General features: G+C 46.3%; 1 long non-coding RNA gene across 1 annotated transcript in view; it reads left to right on the top strand.

The window, feature by feature from the left end:
• Positions 1-11,141, top strand: part of LOC138516695 (uncharacterized) — a 139,018-nt gene extending 127,877 nt beyond the window's left edge. Inside the window, exon 2 of the long non-coding RNA XR_011282302.1 lies at positions 10,598-11,141. This is a non-coding gene — a long non-coding RNA (uncharacterized lncRNA). The remainder of the gene's footprint in view (positions 1-10,597) is intronic.
• Positions 11,142-12,795: the final 1,654 nt, after the last annotated feature.

Below are 12,795 nucleotides of genomic sequence, written 5' to 3'. Positions count from 1 at the left end.
ACCCCCGGATACGACGACTCAAGTAAGTGCCATACCCACCCATGTCCGGGCGGTGGCTGGGCACTTTAAATTGTGAGGGGGAAGACACTGGGAAAACCACCCCTACGTAAAACAGAGGAGGTCTTGGGCAGCCCTCAAGAGTGCTGTGCTGCAAAGTCTGAGAACAGAGTGGCTCAGGCGAGCGGGTGCTCCACCCCCCCTCAAGGCCGGAGACACCCTGAACGCTGTGTACTTATGCCCCGGCTCTGGGATGGCGCCACACAGAACCAGACGCTTGCTTCAACTACACCATTCCACTACAAAAATCCGAGAACGGCTAAGTAAGCGGGGCACCAAGCATGCTTCCACCTGAGCCGAATGGGATCTGCCTAATAGGCAATTGACTGTAGGTGAGGGCTGGGTAATACATCAACCCAGGCACATTGGGAGGAGACAGCACGGGAGAAGCCGCCGAGAGAACGTGGCGCCTGCGGACTAATCCGGTGCCTCAGGCTGCATACTCCCCTCCCCTGACTGTGACAAAGAGGGGGACATACCCCACTGGACACTCCTGCCATCAGCGGCACAATATACAGACTCCCCACACTGCATGGCCTCTACCTGAATAGAGGGGGGCCCCCCACACCTCTAGCACCGGTATACCCGGGGGGACGGACCGGATTTGAGGCCACGTGGCCACAACCATGTGTAGCCTCTGACTCTGCGGCAATAAAGCAAAGTACACTGAACAGGACCCAGGCTATATAAAGGAACCACAGCGACATACGTAGATAGAGAACAAGGACAGTGGACTGTGTGCTGATGACCCCTCTCCGCCCCCCCCCTTTTTCCCACAGGCCCAAAGCATCAGGCCACACTAAACGGCCACAGTGGGGCTACCTATCCTAATGCGCAGGGACTCCTGTGCACTACACAGCACCAGATCAGACTGCTGCTTCCGGGTCGCTCTGCCGCAGCTGAAAAATGGCGAAGGAAAAGCCTTGCAGAGGAGCAATGGAAAGCAGTATTGAAAAATATACCATGGTTGCTCAGTAAATGGCCACTGGACCGACGGACAACATGGGGGGCGAGGCCACGACAGGGGATGCAAACCTGACCCCACCGCTCGCTGATATCATGGCGGCCATAGGAGATTCTAGGGCATCGGTGGAGACCAAAATTGACAGCATTGCCTCCGAAGTTTCCTTCTTACGACAGGACCTGAAAAACTTGTCAACCCGAGTAGGAGAAATGGAGCAGAAGATATCCGACACCGAGGACACTGTCAAGAAAATGGAAGACCGTCTGGAACAAATGGAGTGAAAACTCACCATCCTAGAGAATAGAGCGGTGGACAGCAAAGGGAGATCCCGCTGCAACAATCTCCACGTTCTTGGCCTTCCGGAACGAGAGGAGGGGCCCTCGATGTAACTCTTTTTGGAAAGCTGGTTTTCAGACCTCATTGCTCCTAAAAAACTCTCGAACTTCTTTTCCATTGAGAGAGCGCACAGGATCCCACCTGGTAGACCAATTCCAGGGGCCCCACCGTACACAGTGATCGCCAGACTCATGAATTATAGAGACCGCGACACACTTCTACATATGGCGAGAGCGACTAGTCCAATCACATATAATGGCAACCGGATAGGATTCTTCCCTGACTATACGAGAGAAGTCCAGAAGGCACGACAATCTTACGACTCAGTGAAGAAAAAACTGTCGTCCCTGGGCATCAAATATGTGTTCTTCTTCCCAGCTACCTTCAAGTTGTATCATAATAGTACGGTCCACGTGTTCTACAACCCCCGCGAGACCTGGGAATGGCTGGAGACACAGGTTCTTTCGGCCTGCACTCGAACAGACCAAGAGACTGCACACCCCAAAAGGAAGACGCGGGTTGCACTCAAATTGCTGAGCAAAATATCCCAAAACGCAAAACAGATGGAAGCGTGGGATCACCGGAACACACAGGGGACACCTGAAGTCCACTGGTGCATGGGATGCTACGCGAGAAATCGAGGGGAAGTCTAGAGACAGAATTGGCTCCCCTCCTCCCCCAGGTGGATAGTACATGGTACCGGCAAGAATGGAACCCTAAATTTGCCAGCCCCGGATGGGGGCGAAAAGAAGTATACAGCCCCTGAGGTTTTCCCCATTTAGGTTTTTATGTGTTTAAGGTTACATGAGTTTGGGCGACAGGTGCTTCTGGATTGGGGGAAGTACAGGGAGTGGGGAGTGAATGGGGTATGGTTGATATGTCGTGGGGGAAATGGGTCTAAAGGTTCACAATCACATGAAGGGAAGACACGTAACAAAGCACCCTCTCCGCCCAGATTGAGGAATGAGAGATTTCAGGGTTTACGAGTTAGTAAGGTTCAACAGTCGACGTTTGAATTGTATTAATGTGAAGCAACAACGGGGTTGACATGGAACAGACACCAGGATTTGAAATGGGTCGAGGCACCTGACGGGAGGGAAACCCCCACAACACAGCATCCTCCATAGACACGCAACAACAAGAGACACGCTGACATGACACTGGTAGGACAGGTCTCCCTAATGACCTGGAACATTAACGGCCTGGGGTCCTGCATAAAACGGACCCTGGCACTTAAATATCTCAACCGGTACTCCCCTGATGTGGTCTTCATCACAGAAACCCACTTAGTGGGCACGAGTTGCGGGTTCTTCAGGAGGTCTTACTACCCACACACATACCAGGCTGGGTTCTCTAGGGGTTCCAGGGGCACTATAATTCTTCTTCATAAGCGTGCGCCATTCCAGGCTAAGAAGGTGATAGCGGACCAACGGTTTAGGTTTGTGGTGGTACTTGGGGATATCTGGGGAGAATCCTGGGGCCTCATTGCAGCCTACGCACCTCCCACATTAACAGCGGAACTCCTCATCGAGATACAAAAAGTTATGATAGAGGAATGGGTGGTCTCCTGGGCGGTGGCTGGGCGGGGACTTTAATGAAGTTATGGAGGCCGCTCGAGTCAGATCGCACAGAGGCAGGAGGCTGGAGATGCTCCGACCAAATTGTATACCTTTGTGGAAGCAATGGGACTATTAGAGACTTGGAGGGCACTGCACCCCTCGGACATAGGGTTCTCATTTTTCTCCAATGCACACAACTTATTCTCCAGGCTTGACTATGTCCTTACTCGCAAGAATATGACCCATAGGTAATATCGGTAGAATTCCTTGCAAGAGGGATATTGGACCACTCCCCCCTGATAAGACTGAAAGGCACACAGCACAAACGGGAGGCCAGCTGGGGATACCTGAAATTGCAGAGGGGTCTCCAATATTTTGACCTCAATGAAGGGTTGGTGGACTGCCCAATCACAACATGGGAAGCATATAAAATGGTGGGGAAGCTATCTCCTTGGTAGCCGCCCACCGCAAGCAACACACTAAAGAGGTTTTCGAGGCAACGAATCAAGTAGTCAGGCAAGAGGAACTACTGCTAAAAGAGGGGACTCATGCCGCTCATGAGGCCCTAATAACGGCCCAAAAGGTGTTGAGGAACACTGCCCTGGATAATGCCTGGGTGGCCCATTGGTCCGTCCGGAGTCAGGTATACGAGAGGGGGGGACAAAGCAGGCAAAACTTTGGCCTGGCTAGAGAGATGGGAATTAAGTAAGTAGCAAGTAAAAGCCATTCGAGTGGATGAGGGCGACGCGCTGACAGAAGACTCCGATATTGCGGAGGCCTTTGCCAATTACTATGAACAATTGTACTCCCCCCAGCCCCCCACAGCGGGGGAACCCATAACAGACACCTCAAATTCCTTTACACTCCCTCGGCTCTCTCGACAACATGCTGAGCAACTTGACTCCGAAATCACGGAGGAGGAGGTTGGGGAAGCATTGACGCAGTTGCAATCGGGGAAGACTCCTGGCCCTAATGGTTTTCCAGCAAAGATATGGAAGCGACTGGGCGGGATCCCGAGAGGGCACATGCACTGCATGTTTCTCCGTAGTAGAGAACAGAGCGTGCTCCCCCTGGACCTCCGGAAGACATGCATTGTGGTAATTCCCAAATCTGGAAACCCTCCGGACCGCTGTGCCTCATACAGGCCCATATCATTAATGAACGGGAAAGCAAAAATCCTGGCCTGAATACTGGCTAACAGAATGCTCGGGTAATCGACACCCTGGTCCACCCCGACCAGTGCGGCTTTATGCAGACAAGGGCACTCGAATGAACCTGCGCAGGGTTCAGATTGCCCTAGACAGAGCCTCTGAGATCCCAGACCCGTTGGCCCTCCTAGCGGTCGACTTCGAGAAGGCCTTTGACTCAGTGAGGTGGGATTTGGACAGGGTTTCATGTCATGGGTCAAACTCCTCTATACTCTTCCCGAAGCATTTGTGAGGGTAAATGAGAGATCTGTGCCGCGGGACCAGACAGGGCTGCCCCTTCTCGCCTCTACTCTTCCTTCTCGCAGGCGAACCTTTAGCGGTCAGACTACGAAAAGATGTAAACTGGACTGGGTTCACCTGGCCAAGGGGAGGAGAGGAGCGAGTCTCGCTATATGCGGATGACCTCCTTATATACCTCGGCAACCAGATGGTCTCCTGCCGGATCGTGTCCCAGACTCTCATGGAATACCAACACTTCGGGGGATTCCGCGTTACCAAACATAGGACCATATACTTCCCTATCCCGGGGGGGGCGATTCAGCGATTCCCAAACCCTGTCTATATCCCGTCTCGGTGCTAGGCTTTATCTATCTGGGCATAAGGATCAATCCAAAGCTAGTCGATTTCCTCAGACTTAACTTAACAGTGGTGGACAGATTTACAAATGATGTTTTACACTGGCAGTCCCTTCCACTGTCACTGCTAGGAAGGGCAGTATGTCCTACAGAACGCCCCACTCCCCATCCCTACCGAAAACTTTGCAGCTAGTTATAGGACCCTGAGCCCACTTTTCTGGGCCTGGAAACACTCCTGTATTGCACTTTAGACTCTCCAGCGCTCTGTATAGTAGGGTGGTATAGGATTGCCGAATATTTGTATCTACTACTAGGCCGAACAAACTGAAGTAATAAATGACTGACTGCATGGCGACCCAGGGCTCCCGCATATTCGGGTAGAAATGAGTGATAGCAGCCCTTTCTCCCCCCTTCAGATATTGTATGATGACAGCAAGAACCTGAAGGGGTGATCAAGAATGTCACTCCATACCCACCGAATCTGGGAGGAGGTGCAACGACACAGGATAGGGTGACAGACTGACAATGATCCAGCCCTTATGGCACAACACACACCTCCCCGAAGTACAAAGAATGGGACACTTTGGAACATGAGAGAAACGCAGCTTATCTACACTGGCAGATATCAATCAGGAGGGATGACTTTTAGATTCTGAGACTCTGCATGGGAAATATGGGTTTCAACCTATGGACCGCTTCAGATACACGCAGCTCACTCATGCCATCAAGGCCCAATTCCCGAGCCTCGGGGATATACCCGCCTGCTCCCCCCTAGACACAAATGTCTTCCCGTACCGTATCTCTTCTAAGGTTACCTCCACGCTTTACCAAGCGCTCAACTCTTTTGGCACTAGGGAACTCGCAGGACTGAAAGAAAAGTGGGAAAGTGATCTGGGCACACAAGAGGCGGAGGAATGGGTGAAGGCGTTGAGGTGCCCCCGAGAAATAGGAATTTATGCTAAACTAAGATTGATACAGCTTAGAATACTACACAGGTCATACTAGGCTAGAACAGCGATGGCTAAACGGGGAGGCACCAATGACGGGGAGTGTCTCCAGTGTAAAAGAGTGGAAGGCACCTTTTTTCACATGATCTGGGAGTATAGAGTGTTACAGGAGTTTTGGGCGGCGTGCATAACTAGACTCTCTGAGATAACGGGGTGCCCAGTTCCAAAAGACCCAAAACTAATACTATTGGGGGTGGGGGTGGAACGAAACAGATTTCACCAAATATGAAAAGGCATTTCTCAGGGTAGCTCTAGGGGGCGGGAAGAGATTTACTGCGGCCACCTGGGGCTCTGGGGACACAATACCCATAAACCGATGGTCCAACGAAGTAAGCAGATGTGCCTCCCTGGAACTACGCATCTATACTGCAAGGGGTGCCCTCGGAAATTTCTGAAAATATGGGGAAAGTGGGGAGAGTAGCGACTGAACTCGAGTCATGAAGAATTGTCCTTGAGAGGTGGGTGGCCCTACCTGCCAGGAAATACTCTCCCCCCCCCCACTCCCCCGCAAACATTGGTGCTCCATGAATGGCTTAAATGTCTACAGTGTATATTGGTTTCTTGTGACACTGCTGCTTGTATATGTTCAAATTGTTTACGTGATAAAACTTAATAAATAGAGTTATTACATATTTTTTTAACTACCCCCACTAACTTATCGACCTTATCTACCTGCATCTACACTTCCTGTCTCTCATTAGCACATCCTGCCCATTTTAGGGCTGTGAACACACCACGAGGAAACCTTTGCAGTATGCTGTCTGACGGCCTGTCAGTCATTCCCATAACCTTTTTATGCATCACTTACGTCTCCGTTCTTGTGAGAACGGCCCACCTCTGGTGTCTGACCATCCGGGCAGTACTCCCTCAACACTGGCTCCACAGTTTCAGGACAATATTCGCACCATCCCTCCTTTTGGGTGTCTATTCTATATGGTGCAAAGCACCTGAAAACAATGTTGGTCGTAACAAGTTTTATGCTTTGGTCTGTGTACCTTCCAGGCTTGTGTTGTGTTAATTTAATATTCTAATGACTGTATGCAAAGTACTTTGCCACGGCCTCAATCGGCCCACCTGTATTTCATACTTCTAATCATAAGCTTTCTCTGAAATATTTGATTACTATCCAATCTTACTGCTGAGCCTGTAACCCGTGGGAGTATCCCACACCTTACAAAACAACTGGGCCCTTCTGCAGTGTCCATGGCCCGGGTGACACCAGTCAGTAGTGGTTGTATTTCAGTTTAGCAGGGTGCCCAGGGATATCGCCTTTCTGCCAAAGTGTTGCACATAGCACATATTCACCTACTATTACCATACCCACGTAGTCAGTACTCATTTATCTGCTTCAGAAAATTGAGGGGCTCAGTCGACCAGCGCTGCATATTGACCTGTAGCGTGCAGTTCCCAAGCCCAAATTGCTGCAGCGAGCGCTCAACCTCAGAGCTATCTCAGCTCTTGAAACCAGACGGTAGCATGTTAGAGCCGTCTTTTCAACCTTTCCGATCTCTAAAGGAGCCCTGCATTGCTGTGCTTTTAATATTATTGCCACTGTATGCCCTCAGTAATGTCATTGATACCAAAAAATGTTCTCCAGCTGGCCCCCTTTTTTCCTTGCTCATTAAATACCCTGCAAGCCATGGTTTACCTTATTATCAGTAGCCCACCATGTAAGCTTGTGTTCCAACTCTTTGGCCGTAACATGCTTTCTCTGCTTGCATTTCCCAAGCATCCTTGTATCCTGCACTATTACCTATTGCAAGGCCCTGGGCCAACCGAGGCCCTGGTGACAATTGTACACCTTCCACTCTAGGGTCTCAGACCTGGAGCCAAGACCATATTTTGCAAAAAATTATCATTGCACTTAAACCATCTGTCCAATCTTACCTTGTAATTAAAAACAGGCAGACCCTGTGTCACTCTACCTTGTGGTATGTGCTGATAGGAATTCAGAATTGGCAGGCGTGTAGGCTTCCCCTGGATAGGTGATCCTCTACTAAATGTGTTTGGTATGGTCTCACTTCGTTATAACTGCAGATATGCTGACTGGGGGGGCGTGCCTAGGTCTGTGTACCTTCGAGCATTGTGTTGTGTTTTTATATTCGTTTATTGCTCTGTGTCAAAGCACTTCCCCAAGGCTACATTTTCCTGACTGCACTCATAATAAACCTTTATTTCTTAACATGTGTTACCTTGCTTGATGAATTATGCCTTTGCAGGTGTCTCTTTTATCGTTTTTCTTTAATGTTCTTTTCTTTTCCTTCTTTCATTCTTTTTCTTTCCTTCTTTTTTCTTTTCTTTCATTTTCTTTCTGCTCTTTAATGCTTTCCTTCTTTTTTCTGTATTTTTCTTAATTTCCTTCTTTCTTTGATTTTTCCTTTCTTTATTTTTCTTTCCATCCTCATTTCTTCTTTTCCTGTTTCATTTTCTTTTTTCAACTGATAGACAACACAAGCTCAGCCACACTTAACATTCATTCAGTTGTTGCCATTTCTAGAGCTATCTAGTTCGTGAGGCATTAGAAGATATGACAATTCGGAATACAATCTTTGCCAAACCTTTTTTTTTTTAAAAAGACAACACACTTTACTTCTTGTCCCTAAATATCATGATCATGAGCTTGGCCCTAGATGTCATGATCATGAGGCAAAACACGTGACTCAAGGACTAAAAGTTCAAATGTGGCTTTATTTAAATGTTGGAGGTGGTTTATATATGTTACAGAAGAGGGATTCCCTCCTTGCTCTAGAATCGCCAGATCAACAGGGTCATATGGGCCAAATAAGAAAGAGTTAGGGTTTTCTCCCTAAATGCTCCAAAACACAACTTGACTAAACATTCAGTTTCAGGGATCGCAGACCCAGCTGCTTCTTAGCTCAGAATCCATAGTCTCGGGCATATAGCACCCAGCTGCTTCTTGGCTGAAAAATCACAGATCTGTCGATATAGCACCCAGCGGCTCCTTGGCTCGAAATTTCTCAGTCTAAGGTATATAGAACCAAGCTGCTTCTTGGATCAAAGGTCACAGTCTCAGGGGTATAACACCCAGCTGCTTTTTGATTCCAAATTCATAGACTCTGGGATGTAGTTCCCAGATTTTTCCTAACTCCCGTAACAAACCCAGGGATAGTGTACCCGGACGCTTTTGGTCCTCTTCACCCACAGGACCTCTTTGTGTAGCACTCAGCTCACTATTTGTAATCCACACCATAAGGACAGCTGAGTCTAAAAATCAATATCATAAGTGTAATCTTACATCCTTAAAGCCCTTCTGCTGCACTTCCGGTGGGAAAGTATTTTTGTGTATGAAAGGTTACTTTTAGCTCATATTCCTTGATTAGCTCAATTGAGACAAAAATTTATTTTATTTAGTATTCATCAATGTATTTTATTGGCGTTGTCCAATTGTTTACATATTACAATATTTGCTTTGTTGAGTTTACAAGTCAGTTATGTTGTTTTATCTCCTAAAACATGTTGTAAAATGGAAACAATAAAATCTAATTGGGGAAAAAAAGAACCCTGACACATACTTCACTGCTCTATGGAGCTTCTTCAGCAGGATTTCAAAGAGCATTTATCTTTTTGTCTTTTCAACAAAAAAAATAATTTCAAAAACCTTTTTTTTTTCCTAACTGGCTCAGGCGTGGGCAGAAACCGGCCCCCACTTCCCAGGGATGATTTCGGCCCAGCCACAGGCCGAGAGGCCAAGGGGCCAATCTGACCCTGATTATGCCATACATGCGCCCTTAAATTCGGCGCCCAAGGATACACCGTGTGCCACTCATGCTTATGCTGATGAAAAAGCGAGTGACAACACTGGCCCCTTGTATTTAACTGATTGCAGGACCATAAAACCGTTAAGACTGCTTTCGAAATGCGGCCTATTAATATTCGTCATCATGGTCGGTTACTTAAGTCTAGCCAAGTCTAGAACACTGGCAAGGAGGGCGTGGTATTAGTATAATTGTACTTCACGCCAAATTTTGCAGTTCTATTGGCGGGATGTCCGGTGTATTGAATCCGCCTTTTCTCTGAAACAGTAATATTACTTCTTTTAGGGAAATGTTTGATAAAATCTCGGATACACCGGACATCCCGCCAATAGAACTTCAAAATTGGCTACACTTAATAAAGTGTGGTTTCCTCCTTATTCATTTCACTGATTTGATAAACTAGTTTTGTTATCTCTAATAACTAGATCAAAATAAGATTTTGAAGAATAACGTCAACAAAGGAAGTCTGAGTCCCAAAAGATAATAGTGACGCTATCTTTAAAAGAAATAGTGCAGTTTGTTTTTTGAAACTAGAATATGTTGTAGGTTTGAGTAATATAAACAAAAAAATTACTTGAAGTGTAGAAAATGGTATGGCAGTAGTATGAATACAAACAATTTACACCCATGTAGGGGCAAGCCAGAATAAGTATGCAAATATCGTGTAGCTCCATTCTCTTCATGAAACTATTCTGATATGACAACATGCTGGTTTAATGATTTTGTACCTTGTGTTCTACAGAAAGAAAGAAGCTGAGAAAGGTAAATTACATATGACCAAAAAATGTGGTTTTGGAAAAAGTAGCAAAAGTTTACCATCAAAATAAGAGATTCCACCATTGTGTAATTACGCTTGCGAATGAGGACTTAGTCGTCTAAGCGCATTACATAGAAAGTTTCTGATTAATTAAGACCTTTGCCCATAATTAGGTGCTGGATTATGTCCTCCTGTCCCTAAGATTCTTTGCAAAATGGTTGTTTGGTACAAGATTTGTCTCAGATTAGGTAATGTGTGGCAATGAAGTTAATGAGAAATGCAATATTTGTAAAATAATTGTTTGCAAAAATCAGTCCCGCAATGAATTACTAAGATTGTTTTGTTTGTTTTTATCTAGTATGTTTAACTGTATACCATGGGGGTATTGAAGACATTTGCAATATCAAAAGAAATGTCCTTGTTCTGAAGAAGGCGTCCTGAAATAACGTTGAAAAAGACACTAGAGATCGTGTTCTATTGAAAAATTGGTCGAAACATGTCGACTATCTAAAAAAGGACCAACATTGACCCAGTTCTGTGGTTTTTTGCTCTTTTGTCTAAATGAAAAATGAAGTTTAGAGTCCTATAGAAATACGGGTATTAAGAAAATGATGAAAATATGGAAATAAATGTGGATAAAAAGTGATGAATACGCATTCAAAAGCATTTAATCTGCTTCACAAAGATCAGCTAGAGTTGTTTTGACAACAGCAAGACACCTTAATAACCTCTCTACCCGGTCCTGTTAATCTATCCCTTTATATGGTTTTTGACCTGTTATGTCTTTTATGACCAACTGTGTGTTTTGTGAATTTTTTTATGCTTGTTATGCCATACCACATTTGCGTTGATATAATAACAATTTTTATGTGAACAAATAAAATGTAATTGTATTATGAATAGTACTTGTGTCACGGTATGTTTCATGGCAGTGATTATTAAGTAATCTCTTGTACCAACTTTCTTTGCATTGTTTTTGGACAGAGAGGAGGGAAATCAGTTTTTGCTTTTTTGTTGATACTTGGGGGTGGGGTCAAATGACATCACTTCCAGTGATTTTCAGTTCAAGGTTCAGCAGTGCACCGTGCACAAAACAAGTTTTTATAAAAAAATGATTAATTAAACAGGGCGCCCACAAGGACAAACAAATATACAACATAAATTTGAGAGAGAGAAAAACAAAAAGAAACAGAGGGACTTTCATCAATGTGTATGCTTATTCCGAGGTATTTTACGTCATATCAAGCATTTAATAACGTTTATCATATGTGTGAACTACAGTGTTTAGCACCGTGACCTCTCGTGTTAATTGAATTGCTAAATATTCTAACTTTCAATGTTAGTCTTCGCGTGCTAAGGTGCTTAATGGCCGGTATACTTAGTGCTGATACCATGTTGAAGTGGGAGAATGGAAGACCAGGCTCCCGTCCTTCACCTCTCGCGCTTGGCCTAAAGGGTCACGACCCAGACACCCGCCACGAGAAGAGTTTGTCCATCTACCAGACGATCAGATACCCTGGTACAGGAACATACGGATGTGTCCACCTGCCTGCCCAGCAGCCCGCACTAGCCATGCCGACACCTGCGGCACGGACCAACTAGACTAAAACCTACACATCGTTAGAGATGCCATGACGACCTAGCCAACGGTTAGCACACCTGTACAAATATATACACTGGACACTCCCGCACCAATCTACACGAAGAATATACCCAGTGCTATGACGTAGGCGACAGACATACTCACGGACGTGCATCTTTATTATTTTCTACATAGGCTCTCAAAATGCAGAAACGCAAGACGCGTCATGAACTCATCTAAAAAGCTTGCTCACGCTTCTCTTAAAACCAGTTGCCACCATGAGAAATATAATGAAGACACGATACTGGTCATGAAACTATATGGTACTGTAACGTAAAGCACCTGTGCACCAGACGGACCCACTTATACACCAGGCCTAAGTAGGCCGCAAGCAAGAGCTCCCGTGGACATTAACAAAACAAGAGTCAGGTTGCTGATCCTGCAGAATGAGCCCGGCGAAGCAACCAGCCAAGGTCGCAATGTTGCAAACCCACATTCCAAGAGCAAATCATCAAGGGCACGATGTTGCAACCTCGCACGCCGCGCACCAACGTTAAAGTCACACCTGCAAATTAAACCACACACACAGTGGAAAAACAATATTAATTGTGCAGAATTATGCCTCAAACACGGTCCCACCTCACGTGACCAAGCCGAACCTGACGAGATGCCAAGCCCAGGAGGAAAGAAGCGTCTGGATCCCTCGTTACGAGACACAGGCAGATACACTTGAAAGGCTCAATGGACATCTGCGACAGTGGGAGCGGTCAGCCTTCCAGCTATGAATAAATCCTCACATTGTCTGCACGTACCCATAGTGAAACATTGTTGCAATGACAGGTACACCGAGAGCTGGGAACAGCGATGGTCCCAGGCTGGGAAGCTCGCGGGCGCACCAATCAGAACATGGGGCTCCTATCACTGACGCCATTAACTTTAACCAATCCTCAGGGGTCTTCATGTAACAATTCTCA

This window comes from Ambystoma mexicanum, chromosome 6q (assembly GCF_040938575.1).
Source record: "Ambystoma mexicanum isolate Mex_15411 chromosome 6q, UKY_AmexF1_1, whole genome shotgun sequence".
Taxonomy (NCBI): Eukaryota; Metazoa; Chordata; class Amphibia; order Caudata; family Ambystomatidae; genus Ambystoma; species Ambystoma mexicanum.
The sequence above is the reverse complement of the archived record's forward strand: the minus strand, read 5'-3'. Positions and strand labels throughout refer to the sequence as shown.